The following is a 26,174-nucleotide window of genomic DNA, read 5'->3' as shown; positions in this document are numbered from 1 at the left end:
ACAGTATCTGAGCACACACAAAGGACACAACAATTGTGTGCAGTATCTGAGCCCAAACACAGGACGCAACTGTGTACAGTATCTGGGCACACACAAAGGAAAGAACCGTGTACAGTATCTGAGCACCCATGGAGGACACTACAACTGTGTACACTATCTTACCACACACAGAGAGGACACAACAACTGTTTCCAATATCTGAGCGCAGACATAGGACACAACTGTGGCCAGTATCTGAGCAAACACACAGGACTCAACTGTGTACAGTATCTGAGCACAAACACAGGACACAACTGTGTACTTTATCTGAGCTCGCACAAAGGTACAACCGTGTACAGTATCTGAGCACACTTGGAGGACACAACAACTGTGTACACTATCTTACAACACACAGAGAGGACAAAGCAACTGTGTGCAATATCTGTGCACAGACACAGGACACAACTGTGCACAGTATTTGAGCACACATACACAGGACACAACTGTGTACAGTATCTGAGCACAAACACAAGACACAACTGTGTACAATATCTGAGCCCACATAAAGGAAACAAATGTGTACAGTATCTGAGCACACACACAGGACACAACAACTGTGTACAGTATCTGAGCACAAACACAGGACTCAACTGTGTAAAGTATCTAAGCCCACACAAAGGAAACAACTGTGTACAGTATCTGAGCACACACACAGGACACAACGACAGTGTACAGTATCTGAGCACAAACACAGGACACAACTGTGGCCAGTATCTGAGCACACCCACAGGACTCAACTGTGTACACTATGTGAGCACAAACACATGTCACAACTGTGTACAGTATCTGAGCACACACACAGGACACAACTGTTTACAGTATCTGATCACAAACACAGGGCTCAACTGTATACAATTTCTGAGCCCACACAAAGGAAACAACTGTGTACAGCATCTCAGCACAAACACAGGACACAACTGTGTACAGTATCTGGGCACACACAAACGAAACAACCGTGTAAAGTATCTGAGCACACTTGGAGGACACAACAACTGTGTACACTATCTTAGCACACACAGAAAAGACAGAACAACTGTATACAATATCTGAGCACACACAGAGGACACAGAGGAAACAACTGTGTACAGTAAGTGAGCACACACACAGGACAAAAAAACTGTGTACTGAATTTGATCACAAACACAGGACACAACTGTTGCCAGTATCTGAGAACACACAAAGGACACAACTGTGTACAGTATCTGAGCACAAACACAGGACACAACTGTATACAGTATCTGGGCACACACAAAGGAAACTACCCTGTACAGTATCTGAGCACCCATGGAGGACAATACAACTGTGTGCACTATCTTACCGCACACAGAGAGGACACAACAACTGTTTCCAATATCTGAGCGCAGACATAGGACACAACTGTGGCCAGTATCTGAGCAAACACACAGGACTCAACTGTGTACAGTATCTGAGCACAAACACAGGACACAACTGTGTACTTTATCTGAGCTCGCACAAAGGTACAACCGTGGACAGTATCTGAGCACACTTGGAGGACACAACAACTGTGTACACTATCTTACAACACACAGAGAGGACAAAGCAACTGTGTGCAATATCTGTGCACAGACACAGGACACAACTGTGCACAGTATTTGAGCACACATACACAGGACACAACTGTGTACAGTATCTGAGCACAAACACAGGACACAACTGTGTACAATATCTGAGCCCACATAAAGGAAACAAATGTGTACAATATCTGAGCCCACACAAATTAAACAACTGTGTGCAGCATCTCAGCACAAACACAGGACACAACTATGTACAGTATCTGGACACACACAAAGGAAACAACCGTGTGCAGTATCTGAGCACAATTGGAGGACACAACAACTGTGTACCCTATCTTACCACACACAGAGAGTACACAAGAACTGTTTCCAATATCTGAGCGCAGACATAGGACACAACTGTGGCCAGTATCTGAGCAAACACACAGGACACAACTGTGTACAGTATCTGAGCACAAACGCAGGACACAACTGTGTACTTTATCTGAGCACACACAAAGGTACAACCGTGTACAGTATCTGAGCACACTTGGAGGACACAACAACTGTGTACACTATCTTACAACACACAGAGAGGACACAGCAACTGTGTGCAATATCTGAGCACAGACACAGGACACAACTGTGCACAGTATTTGAGCACACACACACAGGACACAACTGTGTACAGTATCTGAGCACACACACAGGACTCAACTGTGTAAAGTATCTTAGCCCACACAAAAGCAACAACTGTGTACAGTATCTGAGCACACATGGAGGACACAACATCTGTGTACACTATCTTACCATACACAGAGAGGACACAACAACTGTGAACAATATCTGAGCACAGACTTAGGACACAACAGTGGCCAGTATCTGAGCACACTCAATGGACACAACTGTGTACAGTATCTGAGCACAAACACAGGACACAACTGTATACAGTATCTGGGCACACACAAGCGAAACAACCATGTAAAGTATCTGAGCACACTTGGCGGACACAACAACTGTGTACACTATCTTAGCACACACAGAAGAGACACAACAACTGTATACAATATCTGAGCACACACAGAGGACACAACTGTGTACAGTACCTGAGCACACAAACAGAGGACCAAACTGTGTTCGGTATCTGAGCACACACACAGGACACAACTGTGTACAGTATCTGACCACAAACACAGGACTCAACTGTGTACAGTATCTGAGCCCACACAGATTAAACAACTGAGTACAGTATCTGAGCACACACACAGGATACAACAACTGAGTACAGTATCTGAGCACAAACACAGGACACAACTGTGGCCAGTATCTCAGCACACACTCAGGACACAACTGTGGCCAGTATCTGAGCACACACAAAGGACACAACTGTGTGCCGTATCTGGACACTCACAAAGGAAACAACCGTGTGCAGTATCTGAGCACAATTGGAGGACACAACAACTGTGTACCCTATCTTACCACACACAGAGAGTACACAAAAACTGTGTACAATATCTGAGCCCAGACACAGGACACAACTGTGGCCAGTATCTGAGCACACACACAGGACACAAATGTGGCCAGTATCTGAGCACACACACAGGACACAAGTATTTACAGTATCTGGGCACACACACAGGACACAACTGTGTACAATATTTGAGCCTACACAAATGAAACAACTGAGTGCAGTATCTGGGCACACACACAGGACATATCTGTGTACAGTATCTGAGCACACACACAGGACGCAACTGTGTACAGTATCTGGGCACACACAAAGGAAAGAACCGTGTACAGTATCTGAGCACCCATGGAGGACACTACAACTGTGTACACTATCTTACCACAAACAGAGAGGACACAAGAACTGTTTCCAATATCTGAGCGCAGACATAGGACACAACTGTGGCCAGTATCTGAGCAAACACACAGGACACAACTGTGTACAGTATCTGAGCACAAACACAGGACACAACTGTGTACTTTATCTGAGCACACACAAAGGTACAACCGTGTACAGTATCTGAGCACACTTGGAGGACACAAAACTGTGTACACTATCTTACAACACACAGAGAGGACACAGCAACTGTGTGCAATATCTGAGCACAGACACAGGACACAACTGTGCACAGTATTTGAGCACACACACACAGGACACAACTGTGTACAGTATCTGAGCACACATACACAGGACACAACTGTGTACAGTATCTGAGCACAAACAGAGGACTCAACTGTGTAAAGTATCTTAGCCCACACAAAAGCAACAACTGTGTACAGTATCTGAGCACACATGGAGGACACAACATCTGTGTACACTATCTTACCATACACAGAGAGGACACAACAACTGTGAACAATATCTGAGCACAGACTTAGGACACAACAGTGGCCAGTATCTGAGCACAAACACAGGACACAACTGTATACAGTATCTGGGCACACACAAGCGAAACAACCGTGTAAAGTATCTGAGCACACTTGGAGGACACAACAACTGTTTACACTATCTTAGCACACACAGAAGAGACACAACATCTGTATACAATATCTGAGCACACACAGAGGACACAAATGTGTACAGTACCTGAGCACACAAACAGAGGACCCAACTGTGTTCGGTATCTGAGCACACACACAGGACACAACTGTGTACAGTATCTGACCACAAACACAGGACACAACTGTGTACAGTATCTGAGCCCACACAAATTAAACAACTGAGTACAGTATCTGAGCACACACACAGGATACAACAACTGAGTACAGTATCTGAGCACAAACACAGGACACAACTGTGGCCAGTATCTCAGCACACACTCAGGACACAACTGTGTACAGTATCTGAGCACACACAGAGGACACATCTGTGTACAGTATCTGACCACAAAAACACGACACAACTGTGTACAATATCTGAGCCCACACAAAGGAAACAACTGTGCACAGTATCTGAGAACGCACAGAGGACACAACAGCTGTGTACAGTAAGTGAGCACTCACACAGGACAGAAAAACTGTGTACTGAATTTGATCACCAACACAGGTCACAACTGTGGCCAGTATCTGAGAACACACAAAGGACACAACTGTGTACAGTATCTGAGCACAAACAAAGGACACAACTGTATACAGTGTCTGGGCACACACAAAGGAAACAACCGTGTACAGTATCTGAGCACACATGGTGGACACAACAACTGTGTACAGTTTCTTACCACACACAGAGAGGACACAACAACTGAGTACATTATCTGACCACAAACACAGGACACAACTGTGTACAATATCTGAGCCCACATAAAGGAAACAAATGTGTACAGTATCTGAGCACACACAAAGGACACAACAATTGTGTGCAGTATCTGAGCCCAAACACAGGACGCAACTGTGTACAGTATCTGGGCACACACAAAGGAAAGAACCGTGTACAGTATCTGAGCACCCATGGAGGACACTACAACTGTGTACACTATCTTACCACACACAGAGAGGACACAACAACTGTTTCCAATATCTGAGCGCAGACATAGGACACAACTGTGGCCAGTATCTGAGCAAACACACAGGACTCAACTGTGTACAGTATCTGAGCACAAACACAGGACACAACTGTGTACTTTATCTGAGCTCGCACAAAGGTACAACCGTGGACAGTATCTGAGCACACTTGGAGGACACAACAACTGTGTACACTATCTTACAACACACAGAGAGGACAAAGCAACTGTGTGCAATATCTGAGCACAGACACAGGACACAACTGTGCACAGTATTTGAGCACACATACACAGGACACAACTGTGTACAGTATCTGAGCACAAACACAAGACACAACTGTGTACAATATCTGAGCCCACATAAAGGAAACAAATGTGTACAGTATCTGAGCACACACACAGGACACAACAACTGTGTACAGTATCTGAGCACAAACACAGGACACAACTGTGTACAGTATCTGGACACACACAAAGGAAACAACCGTGTGCAGTATCTGAGCACAATTGGAGGACACAACAACTGTGTACACTATCTTACCACACACAGAGAGTACACAAAAACTGTGTACAATATCTGAGCACACACACAGGACACAAATGTGGCCAGTATCTGAGCACACACACAGGACACAACTATTTACAGTATCTAGGCACACACAAGCGAAACAACCGTGTTAAGTATCTGAGCACACTTGGAGGACACAACAACTGTGTACACCATCTTAGCACACACAGAGGACACAACTGTGTACAGTACCTGAGCACACAAACAGAGGACCCAACTGTGTACGGTATCTGAGCACACACACAGGACACAACTGTGTACAGTATCTGACCACAAACACAGGACTCAACTGTGTACAGTATCTGAGCCCACACAAATTAAACAACTGAGTACAGTATCTGAGCACACACACAGGATACAACAACTGAGTACAGTATCTGAGCACAAACACAGGACACAACTGTGGCCAGTATCTCAGCACACACTCAGGACACAACTGTGTACAGTATCTGAGCTCACACAGAGGACACATCTGTGTACAGTATCTGACCACAAAAACACGACACAACTGTGTACAATATCTGAGCCCACACAAAGGAAACAACTGTGCACAGTATCTGAGAACGCACAGAGGACACAACAACTGTTCACAGTAAGTGAGCACACACACAGGACAGAAAAACTGTGTACTGAATTTGATCACAAACACAGGTCACAACTGTGGCCAGTATCTGAGAACACACAAAGGACACAACTGTGTACAGTATCTGAGCACAAACACAGGACACAACTGTATACAGTGTCTGGGCACACACAAAGGAAACAACCGTGTACAGTATCTGAGCACACATGGTGGACACAACAACTGTGTACAGTTTCTTACCACACACAGAGAGGACACAACAACTGTGTACATTATCTGACCACAAACACAGGACACAACTGTGTACAATATCTGAGCCCTCATAAAGGAAACAAATGTGTACAGTATCTGAGCACACACACAGGATACAACAATTGTGTGCAGTATCTGAGCCCAAACACAGGACGCAACTGTGTACAGTATCTGGGCACACACAAAGGAAAGAACCGTGTACAGTATCTGAGCACCCATGGAGGACACTGCAACTGTGTACACTATATTACCTCACACAGAGAGGATACAACAACTGTTTCCAATATCTGAGCGCAGACATAGGACACAACTGTGGCCAGTATCTGAGCAAACACACAGGACACAACTGTGTACAGTATCTGAGCACAATCACAGGACACAACTGTGTACTTTATCTGAGCACACACAAAGGTACAACCGTGTACCGTATCTGAGCACACTTGGAGGACACAAAAACTGTGTGCACTATCTTACAACACACAGAGAGGACAAAGCAACTGTGTGCAATATCTGAGCACAGACACAGGACACAACTGTGCACAGTATTTGGGCACACATACACAGGACACAACTTTGTACAGTATCTGAGCACACACACAGGACACAACAACTGAGTACAGTATCTGAGCACAAACACAGGACACAACGCTGGCCAATATCTGAGCACACACACAGGACACAACTGTGTACAGTATCTGAGCACACACACAGGACACAACTGGGTACAGTATCTGACCACAAACACACGACACAACTGTGTACAGTATCTGAGCCCACACAAAGGAAACAACTGTGCACAGTATCTGAGCACACACAGAGGACACAACAACTGTGTACAGTATCTGAGCACACACACAGGACACAACTGTGGCCAGTATCTGACCACAAACACAGGACTCAACTGTGGACAGTATCTGAGCCCACACAAAGGAAACAACTGTGGACAGTATCTGGGCACACCCACAGGTCTCAACTGTGTACAGTATGTGAGCACAAACACGCGTCACAACTGTGTACATTATCTAAGCACACACACAGGACACAACTGTTTACAGTATCTGACCACAAGCACTGGGCTCAACTGTATACAATATCTGAGCCCACACAAAGGAAACAACTGTGTACAGCATCTCAGCACAAACACAGGACACAACTGTGTACAGTATCTGGGCACACATGGAGGACACAACAACTGTGTACACTATCTTACCACACACAGAGAGCACACAACAACTGTGTGCAATATCTGAGCACAGACACAGGACACAACTGTGTACAGTATCTGAGCCCACACAAAGGAAACAACTGTATACAGTAAGTGAGCACACACACAGGACACAAAAACTGTGTACTGAATTTGACCACAAACACAGGACACAACTGTGGCCAGTATCGGAGAACACACAAAGGGAACAGCCGTGTGCAGAATCTGATCACAATTGGAGGACACAACAACTGTGTACACTATCTTACCACACACAGAGAGTACACAAAAACTGTGTACAATATCTGAGCACAGACACAGGACACAACTGTGGCCACTATCTGAGCACACACACTGGACACAAATGTGGCCAGTATCTGAGCACACACACAGGACACAAGTATTTACAGTATCTGGGCACACACACAGGACACAACTGTGTACAGTATTTGAGCCCACACAAAGGAAACAACTGAATACAGTATCTGAGCACACACACAGGACATAACTGTGTACAGTATCTGAGCACACACACAGGACGCAACTGTGTACAGTATCTGGGCACACACAAAGGAAAGAACCGTGTACAGTATCTGAGCACGCATGGAGGACACTACAACTGTGTACACTATCTTACCACACACAGAGAGTACACAAAAACTGTGTACAATATCTGAGCACAGACACAGGACACAACTGTGGCCAGTATCTGAGCACGCACACAGGACACAAATGTGGCCAGTATCGGAGCACACACACAGGACACAAGTATTTACAGTATCTGGGCACACACACAGGACACAACTGTGCACAGTATTTGAGCCCACACAAAGGAAACAACTGAATACAGTATCTGAGCACCAACACAGGACATAACTGTGTACAGTATCTGAGCACACACACAGGACGCAACTGTGTACAGTATCTGGGCACACACAAAGGAAAGAACCGTGTACAGTACCTGAGCACGCATGGAGGACACTACAACTGTGTACACTATATTACCAAACACAGAGAGGACACAAAAACTGTATCCAATATCTGAGCGCAGACATAGGACACACTTGGAGGACACAACAACTGTGTACACTATCTTAGCACACACAGAAGAGACACAACAACTGTATACAATATTTGAGCACACACAGAGGACGCAACTGTGTACAGTACCTGAGCACACATACACAGGACCCAACTGTGTACAGTGTCTGAGCACACACACAGGACACAAGTATTTACAGTATCTGGGCACACACACAGGACACAACTGTGTACGGTATTTGAGCCCACACAAAGGAAACAACTGAGTACAGTAAGTGAGATCACACACAGGACACAAAAACTGTGTACTGAATTTGATCACAAACACAGGACACAACAGTGGCCAGTATCTGAGCACACACAAAGGACACAACTGTGTACAGTATCTGAGCACAAACACAGGACACAACTGTGTACAGTATCTGGGCACACACAAAGGAAACAAACGTGTAAAGTATCTGAGCACACTTGGAGGACACAACAACTGTGTACACTATCTTAGCACAGACAGAAGAGACACAACACAAAAACTGTATCCAATATCTGAGCGCAGACATAGGACACAACCGTGGCCAGTATCTGAGCAAACACACCGGACACAACTGTGTACAGTATCTGAGCACAAACACAGGTCACAACTGTGTACTTTATCTGAGCACACACAAAGATACAACCGTGTACAGTATCTGAGCACACTTGGAGGACACAACAACTGTGTGCACTATCTTACAACACACAGAGAGGACACAGCAACTGTGTGCAATATCTGAGCACAGACACAGGACACAACTGTGCACAGTATTTGAGCACACACACACAGGACACAACTGTGTACAGTATCTGAGCACACACACAGGACACAACTGTGTACAGTATCTGAACACAAACACAGGACTCAACTGTGCAAAGTATCTTAGCCCACACGAATGAAACAACTGTGTACAGTATCTCAGCACACATGGAGGACACAACAACTGTGTACACTATCTTACCATGCACAGAGAGGACAAAACAACTGTGTACAATATCTGAGCACAGAGATAGGACACAACTGTGGCCAGTATCTGAGCACACTCAAAGGACACAACTGTGTACAGTATCTGAGCACAAACACAGGACACAACTGTGTACAGTATCTGGGCACACACAAACGAAACAACCGTGTAAAGTATCTGAGCACACTTGGAGGACACAACAACTGTGTACATTATCTTAGCACACACAGAAGAGACACAACAACTGTGTACAATATTTGAGCACACACAGAGGACGCAACTGTGTACAGTACCTGAGCACACATACACAGGACCCAACTGTGTACAGTATCTGAGCACACACACAGGACACAACTGTGTACAGTATCTGACCACAAACACAGGACACAACTGTGTACAGTATCTGAGCCCTCACAAAGGAAACAAATGTTTACAGTATCTGAGCACACGCACAGGATACAACAACTGAGTACAGTATCTGAGCACAAACACAGGACACAACTCTGGCCAGTATCTCAGCACAAACTCAGGACACAACTGTGTACAGTATCTGAGCACACACAGAGGACACAACTGTGTACAGTATCTGACCACAAACACACGACACAACTGTGTACAATATCTGAGCCCACACAAAGGAAACAACTGTGCACAGTATCTGAGCACACACAGAGGACACAACAGCTGTGTACAGTATCTGAGCATACACACAGGACACAACTGTGTACAGTATCTGACCACAAACACAGGACTCAACTGTGTACAGTATCTGAGCCCACACAAAGGAAACAACTGTGTACAGTATCTGAGCACAAACACAGGACTCAACTGTGTAAAGTATCTTAGCCCACACAAATGCAACAACTGTGTACAGTATCTGAGCACACATGGAGGACACAACAACTGTGTACACTATCTTACCATACACAGAGAGGACACAACAACTGTGTACAATATCTGAGCACAGACATAGGACACAACAGTGGCCAGTATCTGAGCACACACACAGGACACAAATGTGGCCAGTGTCTGAGCACACACACAGGACACAAGTATTTACAGTATCTGGGCACACACACAGGACACAACTGTGTACGGTATTTGAGCCCACACAAAGGAAACAACTGAGTACAGTAAGTGAGATCACACACAGGACACAAAAACTGTGTACTGAATTTGATCACAAACACAGGACACAACAGTGGCCAGTATCTGAGCACACACAAAGGACACAACTGTGTACAGTATCTGAGCACAAACACAGGACACAACTGTGTACAGTATCTGGGCACACACAAAGGAAACAAACGTGTAAAGTATCTGAGCACACTTGGAGGACACAACAACTGTGTACACTATCGTAGCACAGACAGAAGAGACACAACAACTGTGTACAATATCTGAGCACACACAGAGGGCACATCTGTTTACAGTACCTGAGCACACATACACAGGACCCAACTGTGTACAGTATCTGAGCACACACACAGGACACAACTGTGTACAGTATCTGACCACAAACACAGGACTCAACTGTGTACAGTATCTAAGCCCACACACAGGACACAACAACTGAGTACAGTATCTGAGCACAAACACAGGACACAACTCTGGCCAGTATCTGAGCACACACACAGGACACAACTGAGTACAGTATCTGAGCACAAACACAGGACACAACTCTGGCCAGTATCTGAGCCCACACAAAGGAAACAACTGTGCACAGTATCTGAGCACACACAGAGGACACAACAACTGTGTACAGTATCTGAGCACACACACAGGACACAACTGTGGCCAGTATCTGACCACAAACACAGGACTCAACTGTGGACAGTATCTGAGCCCACACAAAGGAAACAACTGTGGACAGTATCTGGGCACACCCACAGGACTCAACTGTGTACAGTATGTGAGCACAAACACGCGTCACATCTGTGTACATTATCTAAGCACACACACAGGACACAACTGTTTACAGTATCTGACCACAAACAGTGTGCTCAACTGTATACAATATCTGAGCCCACACAAAGGAAACAACTGTGTACAGCATCTCAGCACAAACACAGGACACAACTGTGTACAGTATCTGGGCACACATGGAGGACACAACAACTGTGTACACTATCTTACCACACACAGAGAGCACACAACAACTGTGTGCAATATCTGAGCACAGACACAGGACACAACTGTGTACAGTATCTGAGCCCACACAAAGGAAACAACTGTATACAGTAAGTGAGCACACACACAGGACACAAAAACTGTGTACTGAATTTGATCACAAACACAGGACACAACTGTGGCCAGTATCTGAGAACACACAAAGGAAACAGCCGTGTGCAGAATCTGATCACAATTGGAGGACACAACAACTGTGTACACTATCTTACCACACACAGAGAGTACACAAAAACTGTGTACAATATCTGAGCACACATACACAGGACACAACTGTGGTCACTATCTGAGCACACACACTGGACACAAATGTGGCCAGTATCTGAGCACACACACAGGACACAAGTATTTACAGTATCTGGGCACACACACAGGACACAACTGTGTACAGTATTTGAGCCCACACAAAGGAAACAACTGAATACAGTATCTGAGCACACACACAGGACATAACTGTGTACAGTATCTGAGCACACACACAGGACGCAACTGTGTACAGTATCTGGGCACACACAAAGGAAAGAACCGTGTACAGTATCTGAGCACGCATGGAGGACACTACAACAGTGTACACTATCTTACCACACACAGAGAGTACACAAAAACTGTGTACAGTATCTAAGCACAGACACAGGACACAACTGTGGCCAGTATCTGAGCACGCACACAGGACACAAATGTGGCCAGTATCTGAGCACACACACAGGACACAAGTATTTACAGTATCTGGGCACACACAGGACACAACTGTGCACAGTATTTGAGCCCACACAAAGGAAACAACTGAATACAGTATCTGAACACCAACACAGGACATAACTGTGTATAGTATCTGAACACAAACACAGGACTCAACTGTGTAAAGTATCTTAGCCCACACGAATGAAACAACTGTGTACAGTATCTGAGCACACATGGAGGACACAACAACTGTGTACACTATCTTACCATGCACAGAGAGGACACAACAACTGTGTACAATATCTGAGCACAGACATAGGACACAACTGTGGCCAGTATCTGAGCACACTCAAAGGACAACACTGTGTACAGTATCTGAGCACAAACACAGGACACATCTGTGTACAGTATCTGGGCACACACAAACGAAACAACCGTGTAAAGTATCTGAGCACACTTGGAGGACACAACAACTGTGTAAACTATCTTAGCACACACAGAAGAGACACAACAACTGTATACAATATTTGAGCACACACAGAGGACGCAACTGTGTACAGTACCTGAGCACACATACACAGGACCCAACTGTGTACAGTATCTGAGCACACACACAGGGCACAACTGTGTACAGTATCTGACCACAAACACAGGACACAACTGTGTACAGTATCTGAGCCCTCACAAAGGAAACAAATGTTTACAGTATCTGAGCACACGCACAGGATACAACAACTGAGTAAAGTATCTGAGCACAAACATAGGACACAACTCTGGCCAGTATCTCAGCACAAACTCAGGACACAACTGTGTACAGTATCTGAGCACACACAGAGGACACAACTGTGTACAGTATCTGACCACAAACACACGACACAACTGTGTACAATATCTGAGCCCACACAAAGGAAACAACTGTGCACAGTATCTGAGCACACACAGAGGACACAACAACTGTGTACAGTATCTGAGCATACACACAGGACACAACTGTGTACAGTATCTGACCACAAACACAGGACTCAACTGTGTACAGTATCTGAGCCCACACAAAGGAAACAACTGTGTACAGTATCTGAGCACACACACAGGATACAACAACTGAGTACAGTATCTGAGCACAAACACAGGACACAACTGTGGCCAGTATCTCAGCACAAACTCAGGACACAACTGTGTACAGTATCTGAGCACACACAGAGGACACAACTGTGTACAGTATCTGACCACAAACACACGACACAACTGTGTACAATATCTGAGCCCACACAAAGGAAACAACTGTGCACAGTATCTGAGAACGCACAGAGGACACAACAACTGTGTACAGTAATTGAGCACACACACAGGACACAAAAACTGTGTACTGAATTTGATCACAAACACAGGACACAACTGTGGCCAGTATCTGAGAACACACAAAGGACACAACTGTGTACAGTATCTGACCACAAACACAGGACACAACTGTGTACAATATCTGGGCACACACAAAGGAAACAACCGTGTGCAGTATCTGAGCACAATTGGAGGACACAACAACTGTGTACACTATCTTACCACACACAGAGTGTACACAAAAACTGTGTACAATATCTGAGCACAGACACAGGACACAACTGTGGCCAGTATCTGAGCACACACACAGGACACAAATGTGGCCAGTATCTGAGCACACACACAGGACACAAGTATTTACAGTATCTGGGCACACACACAGGACACAACTGTGTACAGTATTTGAGCCCACACAAAGGAAACAACTGAGTACAGTATCTGAGCACACACACAGGACACAACTGTGTACAGTATCTGAGCACACACACAGGATGCAACTGTGTACAGTATCTGGGCACGCACAAAGGAAAGAACCGTGTACAGCATCTGAGCACCCATGGAGGACTCTACAACTGTGTACACTATCTTACCACACACAGAGAGGACACAAAACTGTTTCCAATATCTCAGCGCAGACTTAGGACACAACTGTGGCCAGTATCTGAGCACACTCAAAGGACACAACGGTGTACAGTATCTGAGCACACACAAAGCAAACAACCGTGTAAAGTATCTGAGCACACTTGGAGGACACAACAACTGTGTACACTAACTTAGCACACACAGAAGAGACACAAAAACTGTATACAATATCTGAGCACAGACAGATGACACAACAGTGTACAGTATCTGAGCACACACACACAGGACACAACTGTTTACAGTATCTGAGCAAAAAGACAGGACTCAACTGTGTACAGTATCTAAGCCCACACAAAGGAAACAACTGTCTAAAGTATCTGAGCACACACACAGGACACAACACCTGAGTACAGTATCTGAACACAAACACAGGACACAACTCTGGCCAATATCTGAGCACACACACAGGACACAACTGTGTACAGTATCTGAGCACACACACAGGACACAACTGTGTACAGTATCTGAGCACACACACAGGACACAACTGTGCACAGTATCTGACCACAAACACACGACACAACTGTGTACAGTATCTGAGCCCACACAAAGGAAACAACTGTGCACAGTATCTGAGCACACACAGAGGACACAACAACTGTGTACAGTATCTGAGCACACACACAGGACACAACTGTGGCCAGTATCTGACCACAAACACAGGACTCAACTGTGGACAGTATCTGAGCCCACACAAAGGAAACAACTGTGGACAGTATCTGGGCACACCCACAGGACTCAACTGTGTACAGTATGTGAGCACAAACACGCGTCACAACTGTGTACAATATCTAAGCACACAAACAGGACACAACTGTTTACAGTATCTGACCACAAACACTGGGCTCAACTGTATAAAATATCTGAGCCCACACAAAGGAAACAACTGTGTACAGCATCTCAGCACAAACACAGGACACAACTGTGTACAGTATCTGGGCACACATGGAGGACACAACAACTGTGTACACTATCTTACCACACACAGAGAGCACACAACAACTGTGTGCAATATCTGAGCACAGACACAGGACACAACTGTGTACAGTATCTGAGCCCACACAAAGGAAACAACTGTATACAGTAAGTGAGCACACACACAGGACACAAAAACTGTGTACTGAATTTGATCACAAACACAGGACACAACTGTGGCCAGTATCTGAGAACACACAAAGGAAACAACCGTGTGCAGAATCTGATCACAATTGGAGGACACAACAACTGTATACACTATCTTACCACACACAGAGAGTACACAAAAACTGTGTACAATATCTGAGCACAGACACAGGACACAACTGTGGCCACTATCTGAGCACACACACTGGACACAAATGTGGCCAGTACCTGAGCACACACACAGGACACAAGTATTTACAGTATCTGGGCACACACACAGGACACAACTGTGTACAGTATTTGAGCCCACACAAAGGAAACAACTGAATACAGTATCTGAGCACACACACAGGACATAACTGTGTACAGTATCTGAGCACACACACAGGACGCAACTGTGTACAGTATCCGGGCACACACAAAGGAAAGAACCGTGTACAGTATCTGCGCACGCATGGAGGACACTACAACTGTGTACACTATCTTACCACACACAGAGAGTACACAAAAACTGTGTACAATATCTGAGCACAGACACAGGACACAACTGTGGCCAGTATCTGAGCACGCACACAGGACACAATTGTGGCCAGTATCGGAGCACACACACAGGACACAAGTATTTAGAGTATCTGGGCACACACACAGGACACAACTGTGCACAGTATTTGAGCCCACACAAAGGAAACAACTGAATACAGTATCTGAGCACCAACACAGGACATAACTGTGTACAGTATCTGAGCACACACACAGGACGCAACTGTGTACAGTATCTGGGCACACACAAAGGAAAGAACCGTGTACAGTATCTGAGCACGCATGGAGGACACTACAACTGTGTACAATATATTACCAAACACAGAGAGGACACAAAAACTGTATCCAATATCTGAGCGCAGAGATAGGACACAACTGTGGCCAGTATCTGAGCAAACACACAGGACACAACTGTGTACAGTATCTGAGCACAAACACAGGACACAACTGTGTACTTTATCTGAGCACACACAAAGATACAACCGTGTACAGTATCTGAGCACACTTGGAGGACACAACAACTGTGTGCACTATCTTACAACACACAGAGAGGAGACAGCAACTGTGTGCAATATCTGAGCACAGACACCGGACACAACTGTGCACAGTATTTGAGCACACACACACAGGACACAACTGTGTACAGTATCTGAGCACATACACAGGACACAACTGTGTACACTATCTGAACACAAACACAGGACTCAACTGTGCAAAGTATCTTAGCCCACACGAATGAAACAACTGTGTACAGTATCTGAGCACACATGGAGGACACAACAACTGTGTACACTATCTTACCATGCACAGAGAGGACACAACAACTGTGTACAATATCTGAGCACAGACATAGGACACAACTGTGGCCAGTATCTGAGCACACTCAAAGGACACAACTGTGTACAGTATCTGAGCACAAACACAGGACACAACTGTGTACAGTATCTGGGCACACACAAACGAAACAACCGTGTAAAGTATCTGAGCACACTTGGAGGACACAACAACTGTGTACACTATCTTAGCACACACAGAAAAGACACAACAACTGTATACAATATCTGAGCACACACAGAGGACACAGAGGAAACAACTGTGTACAGTAAGTGAGCACACACACAGGACAAAAAAACTGTGTACTGAATTTGATCACAAACACAGGACACAACTGTTGCCAGTATCTGAGAACACACAAAGGACACAACTGTGTACAGTATCTGAGCACAAACACAGGACACAACTGTATACAGTATCTGGGCACACACAAAGGAAACTACCCTGTACAGTATCTGAGCACCCATGGAGGACAATACAACTGTGTGCACTATCTTACCGCACACAGAGAGGACACAACAACTGTTTCCAATATCTGAGCGCAGACATAGGACACAACTGTGGCCAGTATCTGAGCAAACACACAGGACACAACTGTGTACAGTATCTGAGCACAAACACAGGACAGAACTGTGTACTTTATCAGAGCACACACAAAGGTACAACCGTGTACAGTATCTGAGCACAATTGGAGAACACAACAACTGTGTACAATATCTTACAACACACAGAGAGGACACAGCAACTGTGTATAATATCTGAGCACAGACGCAGGACACAACTGTGCACAGAATTTGAGCACACAAACACAGGAAACAACTGTGTACAGTATCTGAGCACCCACACAGGACACAACTGTGTACAGTATCTGAGCACAAACACAGGACTCAACTGTGTAAAGTATCTAAGCCCACACAAAGGAAACAACTGTGTACAGTATCTGAGCACACACACAGGACACAACGACAGTGTACAGTATCTGAGCACAAACACAGGACACAACTGTGGCCAGTATCTGAGCACACCCACAGGACTCAACTGTGTACACTATGTGAGCACAAACACATGTCACAACTGTGTACAGTATCTGAGCACACACACAGGACACAACTGTTTACAGTATCTGATCACAAACACAGGGCTCAACTGTATACAATTTCTGAGCCCACACAAAGGAAACAACTGTGTACAGCATCTCAGCACAAACACAGGACACAACTGTGTACAGTATCTGGGCACACATGGAGGACACAACAAATGTGTACACTATCTTACCACACAGAGAGAGGACAAAACAACTGTGTGCAATACCTGAGCACAGAAAGAGGACACAACTGTGTACAGTATCTGAGCCCACACAAAGGAAACAACTGTGTACAGTAAGTGAGATCACACACAGGACACAAAAACTGTGTACTGAATTTGATCACAAACACAGGACACAACTGTGGCCAGTATCTGAGCACACACAAAGGACACAACTGTGTACAGTATCAGAGCACAAACACAGGACACATCTGTGTACAGTATCTGGGCACACACAAACGAAACAACCGTGTAAAGTATCTGAGCACACTTGGAGGACACAACAACTGTGTACACTATCTTAGCACACACAGAAAAGACACAACAACTGTATACAATATCTGAGCACACACAGAGGACACAGAGGAAACAACTGTGCACAGTAAGTGAGCGCACACACAGGACAAAAAAACTGTGTACTGAATTTGATCACAAACACAGGACACAACTGTTGCCAGTATCTGAGAACACACAAAGGACACAACTGTGTACAGTATCTGAGCACAAACACAGGACACAACTGTATACAGTGTCTGGGCACACACAAAGGAAACTACCGTGTACAGTATCTGAGCACACATGGTGGACACAACAACTGTGTACATTTTCTTACCACACACAGAGAGGACACAACAACTGTGTACAATATCTGAGCACAGACATAGGACACAACTGTGTACAATATCTGAGCCCACATAAAGTAAACAAATGTGTACAGTATCTGAGCACAAACAAAGGACACAACTGTGTACAGTATCTGGGCACACACAAAGGAAACAACCGTGTGCAGTATCTGAGCACAATTGGAGGACACAACAACTGTGTACACTATCTTACCACACACAGAGAGTACACAATAATTGTGTACAATATCTGAGCAGAGACACAGGACAAAAATGTGGCCAGTATCTGAGCACACATACAGGACACAAATGTGGCCAGTATATGAGCACACACACAGGACACAAGTATTTACATTATCTGGGCACACACACTGGACACAACTGTGTACAGTATTTGAGCCCACACAAAGGAAACAACTGAGTACAGTATCTGAGCAGACACACAGGACACAACTGTGTACAGTATCTGAGCACACACACAGGACGCAACTGTGTACAGTATCTGGGCACACACAAAGGAAAGAACCATGTACAGTATCTGAGCACCCATGGAGTACACTAGAAATGTGTACACTATCTTACCACACACAGAGAGGACACAACAACTGTTTCCAATATCTGAGCGCAGACATAGGACACAACTGTGGCCAGTATCTGAGCAAACACACAGGACACAACTGTGTACAGTATCTGAGCGCAAACACAGGACAGAACTGTGTACTTTATCTGAGCACACACGAAGGTACAACCGTGTACAGTTTCTGAGCACAATTGGAGGACACAACAACTGTGTACACTTTATTACAACACACAGAGAGGACACAGCAACTGTGTGCAATATCTGAGCACAGACACAGGACACAACTGTGCACAGTATTTGAGCACACACACACAGGACACAACTGTGTACAGTATCTGAGCACACACACAGGACACAACTGTGTACAGTATCTGAGCACAAACACAGGACTCAACTGTGTAAAGTATCTTAGCCCACACAAATGAAACAACTGTGTACAGTATCTGAGCACACATGGAGGACACAACAACTGTGTACACTATCTTACCATACACAGAGAGGACACAACAACTGTGTACAATATCTGAGCACAGACATAGGACACAACTGTGGCCAGTATCTGAGCACACTCAAAGGACACAACTCTGTACAGTATCTGAGCACAAACACAGGACACAACTGTGTACAGTATCTGGGCAGATACAAATGAAACAACCGTGTAAAGTATCTGAGCACACTTGGAGGACACAACAACTGTGTACTGTACCTGAGCACAATACACAGGACCCAACTGTGTACAGTATCTGAGCACACACACAGGACACAACTGTGTACAGTATCTGACCACAAACACAGGACTCAACTGTGTACAGTATCTGAGCGCACAAAAAGGAAACAGCTGTGTACAGTATCTGAGCACACACACAGGATACAACAACTGAGTACAGTATCTAAGCACAAGCACAGGACACAACTGTGGCCAGTATCTCAGCACACACTCAGGACACAACTGTGCAGAGTATCTGAGCACACACAGAGGACACAACAACAGTGTACAGTAAGTGAGCACAAACACAGAACACAAAAACTGTGTACTGAATTTGATCACAAACACAGGACACAACTGTGGCCAGTATCTGAGAACACACAAAGGACACAACTGTGTACAGTATCTGAGCACAAACACAGGACACAACTGTATACAGTATCTGGGCACACACAAAGGAAACAACCGTGTACAGTATCTGAGCACACATGGTGGACACAACAACTGTGTACATTTTCTTACCACACACAGAGAGGACACAACAACTGTGTACATTATCTGACCACAAACACAGGACACAACTGTGTACAATATCTGAGCCCACATAAAGGAAACAAATGTGTACAGTATCTGAGCACACACACAGGACACAACAACTGTGCACAGTATCTGAGCACAAACACAGGACACAACTGTGTACAATATCTGGGCACACAAAAAGGAAACAACCGTGTGCAGTATCTGAGCACAATTGGAGGACACAACAACTGTGTACACTATCTTACCATACACAGAGAGTACACAAAAACTGCGTACAATATCTGAGCACCAACTGAAGCAGATGTGTACGATTCTGAGGACGCAAGGACACAACTGTGTACAGTATCTGAGCACACACAGAGGACACAACAACTGTGTGCAGTATCTGAGCAAAACAAACAGGACACAACAACTGCACACAGTATCTGAGCACACACAGAGGGCTTAACAGCTGTGTACATTATCTGAGCACACAGAGAACACAACTGTTTCCAGTATCTGAGCACACGCACAATACACAACAACAGCTTATGGTATCTGAGCACGGACACACGACACAACTGTGTACAGTATCTAAGCACACACACCGGACACAACTGTGTACAGTAACTGAGTGCTCACAGGACAGAACTGTGTACAGTATCTGAGCGCACACACAGAGGACACATCAACTGTGTACAATATCTGAGTACACACAGGACGCAACTGGGTACAATATCTGTGGACACACACAGGACAGAACTGTGTACAGTATCTGAGGACAAACACAGGACAGAACGGTGTACAGTATCTGAGCACACACACAGAGGACACATCAACTATGTACTGCATCTGAGCAAACACAAACAGGACTCAACAACTGTTTACTGTATCTGAGCAGACACAAGACACAACTGTGTACAGTATCTGAGCACACACACCACACACAGGACACTCAACTGTGTACAGTAACTGAGCACACATACTGAGGACACAGCAGCTGTGTGCACTATCTGAGCACACACACCACACACACAGGGAACAACAACTGTGCACAGTATCTGAGCACATGCAGTACACACAGGACACAGAAACTGTGTACAGTATGTGAGCACACACGCAGGACATCGGTGTACAGTATCTGAGCTCACAGGACACAACTGTGTATGTTATCGGAGTGGACACACATAGGACACAACAAATGTGTATGGTATCGGACCACACAAAAACATACAGGATACAAATGGTTAGAGTATCTGAGCACACACACAACGCACACAGAGTACACAACAACTGTGTACAGTATCTCAGCACACAAACTGCACACACACACAGGACACAACTGGGTAAATTATCTGAGGACACACACAGGACAGGACTGTGTACAGTATCTGAGGACACACACAGGACAGAACGGTGTACAGTATCTGAGCACACACACAGAGGACACATCAACTATGTACTGCATCTGAGCAAACAGAAACAGGACTCAACAACTGTGTACTGTATCTGAGCAGACACAGGACACAACTGTGTACAGTATCTGAGCCCACACAAAGGAACCAACTGTGTACAGTATCTGAGCACTCACATAGAGGACACAACAATGGTATACAGGATCTGAGCACACACGCAAAGAACACACCTGTGCACTGTATCTGAGCACTCACACAGAGGACACCACAATGGTGTTTAGGATCTGAGCACATACACACAGCACACACCTGTGCACTGTATCTGAGCGCACACACAGGACACAACAACTGTGTACACTATCGGAGCACCAACAGAAGCCAGATGTGTACGATATCTGAGGACACAAAGGACACAACTGTGTACAGTATCTGAGCACACACAGAGGACACAACAACTGTGTGCAGTATCTGAGCAAAACAAACAGGACACAACAACTGCACACAGTATCTGAGCACACACAGAGGGCTTAACAGCTGTGTACATTATCTGAGCACACAGAGAACACAACTGTTTCCAGTATCTAAGCACACGCACAGTACACAACAACAGCTTATGGTATCTGAGCATGGACACAGGACACAACTGTGTACAGTATCTGAGCACACACACCGGACACAACTGTGCACAGTAACTGAGTGCTCACAGGATAGAACTGTGTACGGTATCTGAGCACACACACAGAGCACACATCAACTGTGTACAATATCTGAGTACACACAGGACACAACTGGGTACAATATCTGAGGACACACACAGGACAGAACTGTGTACAGTATCTGAGGACACACACAAGACAGAACGGTGTACGGTATCTGAGCACACACACAGAGAACACATCAACTATGTACTGCATCTGAGCAAACACAAACAGGATTCAACGGCTGTTTACTGTATCTGAGCAGACACAGGACACAACTGTGTACATTATCTGAGCACACACAGGATACAACTGTGTACAGTATCTGAGCACACACACAACACACAGGACACTCAACTGTGTACAGTAACTGAGCACACATACTGAGGACACAACAGCTGTGTACAGTATCTGAGCAGACACAGGACACAACTGTGCACAATATCTGAGGACACACACAGGACACAACAGCTGTGAACAGTATCTGAGCACTCACACCACACACACAGGACACAACAGCTTTGCGCAGTATCTGAGCAGATGCACTACACACAGGACACAGAGACTGTGTACAGTATGTGAGCACACACACAGGACTTCGGTGTACAGTATCTGAGCTTACAGGACACAACTGTGTACGTTATCGGAGTGCACACACACAAGAAACAACAACTGTGTACGGTATCTGACCACACAAAAACACACAGGATACAACTGGTTAGAATATCTGAGCACACACACACCACACACAGTGTACACAACAACTGTGTACAGTATCTCAGCACACAAACCGCACACACACACAGGACACAACAACTGTGTATGGCATCTGACAAAACACACAAACAATCACACACACACAGGATAAAACTGTGTTCATTATCTGAGCACAGAAGCACACACACAAAGGACACAAAAATTGTGTATATAATCTGAGCACACACACACACAGGACACAACAACTATGTACGGCATTTGAAAAAACACACACACAATCACACACACACACAGGATAAAACTGTGTTCAGTAACTGAGCACACAACAACACACACACACAGGGCACAAAAACTGTATATAGAATCTGTGCACACACACAGACAGGACACACCAGCTGTGTACCATATGTGAGCACCCACGCACGCAGGACACAACTGTGTACAGTATCTGAGCACAAGCACAGGACACAACTGTGTACAGTATCTGAGCCCACACAAAGGAAACAACAGTGTGCAGTATCTGAGCTCACACACAGAGGACACAACAATGGTGTACAGGATCTGAGAACACACACACAGCACACCTGTGAACTGTATCTGAGCACACACACAGGAAACAACAACTTTGTACAGTATCTGAACACCAAAAGTAGCCAGATGTGTACGATATCTTAGGACACACAGGACACACTGTGTACAATATCTGAGCACACACAGGACAGAACAGTCCACAGTGTCTGAGCTCACACACAGAGGACACATCAACTGTGCACAACATCTGAGTACACACAGGACACAACTGTTTACAATATCTGAGCACACACAGGACAGATCTGTGTACAGTATCTGAGCACACACACAGAGGACACATCAGCTGTGTTCTGCTTCTGAGCGAACACTTACAGGACACAACAACTGTGTACAGTATCTGAGCAGACACAGGACACAACTGTGTACAATATCTGAGGACACACACAGGGCACAACAACTGTGTACAGTACCTGAGCACACACAGGGCAGAACAGATGTATACAGTTTTTGAGCACAAACACACAGGACATGACAACGGTTTACAGTATCTGAGCACAGCAGGACACAACTCTGTACAGTATTTGAGCGCACACAGCACACACACAGGACACACCAACTGTGTACAGTATCCGAGCACACACACCACACACACAGGACACACCAATTGTGTACAGAATCTGAGCACACACGCAGAGAACACATCAACTGTGTACAGTATCTGAGCACACACACCACAAACACAGGACACAACAACTGTGTACAGAATCTGAGCACACACACAGAGAACACATCAGCTGTGTACAGTATCTGAGCACACACACCACAAACACAGGACACACCAACTGTGTACAGAATCTGAGCACACACACACAGAGAACACATCAGCTGTGTACAGTATCTGAGCAGCCACAGGACACAACTGTGTACAGTATCTGAGGACACACACCAGAAAAACAGAGGATACAACAACTGTATACTGTATCTGAGCACACATACAGGACACTACAACTGTGTACAATATCTGAGCACACACAGGACAAAATTGTGTACAATATCTGAGCGCACAAAGGACACAGCTATGTACAGTACCTGAGCACACAGGACACTCAACTGTGTGCAGTATCTGAGCACACGCACAGAGGAAACAACAACTGTGTACAGTATCTGAGCACAAACATAGGACACAACCGCTGTGTACACTATCTTACTTCACACAGACAGCACACAACAACTGCGCACTGTATCTGAGCACAATCAGAGGACATAACAGCTGTGTACAGTATCTGAGCAGACACACACATACAGGACACAACATCTGTGTACAATATCTGAGTACACACAGAGGACACAACAACTGTATACATTATCTGAGCCTACACAGGACACCACAATTGTGTACAGTATCTAAGGACACACAGAGGACATAACATCTGTGTACAGTATCTGAGCAGACACACACATACAGGACACAACAACTGTGTACAATATCTGAGCACACACAGAGGACACAACAACTGTATACAGTATCTGAGGACGACCAGACACAACTGTGTACAATATCTAAGCACACACACACACACACATACAGGACTCAACAACTGTGTACAGTGTCTGAACACACAGATAAAGGACACAACAACTGTGTACAGTATCTGTGCACACAACCACACACACAGAGGACACAAACACTGTGTATAGAATCTGAGCATACAGACACAGCACACACCTGTGCACTGTATCTGAGCACACACACAGGACACAACAACTGTGTACACTATCGGAGCACCAACAGAGGCCAGATGTGTACGATATCTGAGGACACACAGGACACAACAACTGTGTACAGTATCTGAGGACAACCAGACACAACTGTGTACAGTATCTAAGCACACACAGGTGACACAACTGTGTACAATATCTAAGCACACACACTCACATACAGGACTCAACAACTGTGTACAGTATCTGAACACACGGATAAAGGACACAACAACTGTGTACACTATCAGAGCACCAACAGAAGAAAGATGTGTA

Source organism: Carcharodon carcharias, chromosome 17 (assembly GCF_017639515.1).
Source record: "Carcharodon carcharias isolate sCarCar2 chromosome 17, sCarCar2.pri, whole genome shotgun sequence".
Lineage (NCBI taxonomy): Eukaryota > Metazoa > Chordata > Chondrichthyes > Lamniformes > Lamnidae > Carcharodon > Carcharodon carcharias.
This window is presented reverse-complemented; position numbering follows the sequence as displayed.